Here is a 2801-nt window from a genome sequence, read left to right on the forward strand (position 1 = left end):
CACTGCAACGCTGGACTTGCCTTTACTCTGGGCTCCCTCTTTATTCTGGCAACTGGTACAAACAAAACAGCACACAGTCTTCATTAACAGTGTGCAAAGCAACTGCAACATTCAGTTCACCAGCTTGGGAGTTTTTTTCCTTTTTCTTTCCAAACATAACACTTAACAAATGACTACCCAGATAGCAAGGAGACATTGAACAGATGTTGATTTTCCATCTGAACCATCAGAATCGTCAGGATTGAAATGTCAACACAAAACCAATGTTGAAACAACATTGAAATACTGATGAAACCTTACACTGACATTGAATTAACATTGATTCACTGTTGTTCTGTCATCGTTGATTGTTGATCTATTTATAGTTGACAAGGTGACAACAATCACGTTGAAAAATCATCAATTTATAGTTGAGCGGGAAATCAAAGCTGCTACCACTTGGACTATTCCGCAGCACCCCTATCACATTGGTACATCCCTCCAGGTAACCATTGTCTTGTACAGTAGAGCGGGACATTAGATTTACTCTCAGCGGAATTGACCGGAGAAGGCATCAGTTCATGCACTGCACTGGCCTGCACCACGATTAGTATAAGGTGAGAATGAATGACTTTTGTTCTATTCGTTATTTCCACGGTCGCATTTGAATAACAGTAAAAAAAACAAACAAACTTGTTAATGTAAAGTTTCGGATAAAATGTGGGAGCCCGAAATTGTGTCTACTTTCATCTTACAATCCGGCAACAAATAATTTGCACTGTGAACAAAGTCTATCAACAAAGAAAACATTTTCGTTTCATACTTTTCCGTTATATTCCCTTACAAAGCTAGCTTTAACGCTTCGAGGGTTCCTTTGTTCTTGCCGTCGCCTCGACGCTTGACGCAGACTTTCGCTCTGTTGCTTTTTAGCATAGTACTACAAAAAATTGTAAATATGATTGATAAACGTAAAGGTAACTGTATAAATGTGTTCAATGACTTTGTTACTTTTAATGATTGGAGAGCACCCGCTTCGATTCGCACTCAATTCAAACTTTACGTTGCACGCTCACCTACCTTTACGTTGCACGCTCACCTACCTTGCTTTTGCACCTTTTGTCCACACGTAAACTGCGTTTTTGTTAACTGAAAACTGAGATTTTTAAAGACGCCTGCCAGGGCGGATATTTTCGAAAACTCCGTTTGGCATTTATGTGTGGACGAGGAAGACGGAGAAAACGCAGCGTCAAAGGTGTGCGCCTATTTTGATGCCACACTGTGCGCCAAGTTTTTGCCTCGGTGCCATGAATTCCTACAATGGCAGACTTAGAGAAAATACAGTTAATTTTATTATCTTCAGTGTTTAAATGCTTACATATACACACGCAGTTGTATGTAAAAAAAAAAAAAAGAGTTTGTTTTATCGGGTTTGCTTGTAATTGTTGCCTATATACATTTTAAGCTATTATTTATTATTTAGTTCAATCAATAGATCAAGTTTTGTAGTGACTATGAAATATATTGTAATTATCTGTTTCCTGTTTATCCTAGACAGGACAAAAAAGGACTCCAAATTTTTAAAAAGAGATAAAAATGAAAGACTGGTGCATTGTGCAGTTTAGCACTGGTGGTACAGAAATAGTCCCTAGATCATGGATAAATGGGGAGAAATTGTCATGGCCTCCATATCCTCCGTGAGACACATTCAGGATCCACGACGCAGTAAAGAGGAGAGTTCATCCTGGTGCAACATGGCTCACCTATGCACCAGTCCGACTTCTAATAAGCCATGGTGGGTATCATCTGGATTGGTGTTGTATAAATGTAACAATAACACGTTTTTCGTGTCCTAATTTATGTCTGGCCATACATTGTGTTTGTACTTCCAGACACATTTCACGAAGCAGAACGCAGTCTTCAGAAATATCTAAGTGAACACTGTGACACGTCTGACCTTCAGTCCGAAGCTGAAACTCAGACCAGTCATAAAAGAAAGCACAAGTAAAACTGTTTTTTATTTCACATGCGTGTGTGTGTCTGTGTGTGCGCGCGCGTGTGTGTGTGTGTGTCTGTGTGTGTGCGTGCGCGCGTGTGTGCATGTGTGTGTGTGTGTGTGCGTGCGTGTGTGCGCGCGCGCGCGTGCATGTGTGTGTGTGCGTGCGTGCGTGTGTGTGTGTGCGCGTGCGTGCGTGCGTGTGTGTGTGTGTGTGTGTGTCAGAGAGAGAGTGTTTGTGCGTGCGTGTGTGTGTGTGCGCGCGCGTGCGTGTGTGTGCGTGCGTGTGTGTGCGTGTGTGTGTGTGTGTGTGCATACATTTGTACACTCATCCGTAATACTGGCCAGTATAACGCTGACAGTTTTCCTACTGGTTTGACATTTTCTGGCTTCTCTCTGCTACACTGACCCACATCACCACCTTCCTCTCACATAGGCAGCCTGTATCCCATGTTAATAAAAAAAAAAGTAGGCTACATACTGTTAGAGCCTTGTTGTCACTACAGCTATATGATTTTTTTAAACAATAATATTTCAATCCGTTTTGAACTGAAATTGTATTCATATACCAGTCCAAGATGCGGCAAACTGTGAAGTAATCAGTCAACCAACCAAGTACAAGTACTTGACGATAGTGAGAAAGAAGAGCTCTTTTACCTACAGACCGAGGCTCAGGGAGAGGCAGCAATCCGTCATGTCATTTAGTGGCTGAGGGGAAACCAAAGAACCATGAAACACAGAACAAACAGGACAAAACATACACCACAGGAGAGGGTGGACAAAAGAAAATGGTATGCAATTAAATGAATGAGGAGTGAAAAGAAGGGGT

The 2801-nt window shown here is 41.6% G+C and overlaps 1 long non-coding RNA gene across 1 annotated transcript; it reads left to right on the plus strand.

Moving 5' to 3' along the window:
- Positions 1–433: 433 nt before the first annotated feature.
- On the plus strand, positions 434–1974 carry LOC113014776 (uncharacterized). Its single transcript, XR_003271002.1, has 3 exons — positions 434–596; positions 1531–1771; positions 1869–1974. It is a non-coding gene; the product is annotated as an uncharacterized LOC113014776 (long non-coding RNA).
- The last annotated feature ends 827 nt before the right edge of the window (positions 1975–2801 follow it).

The sequence above is a fragment of the Astatotilapia calliptera genome, chromosome 22 (genome assembly GCF_900246225.1).
Source record: "Astatotilapia calliptera chromosome 22, fAstCal1.2, whole genome shotgun sequence".
Classification (NCBI taxonomy): Eukaryota; Metazoa; Chordata; class Actinopteri; order Cichliformes; family Cichlidae; genus Astatotilapia; species Astatotilapia calliptera.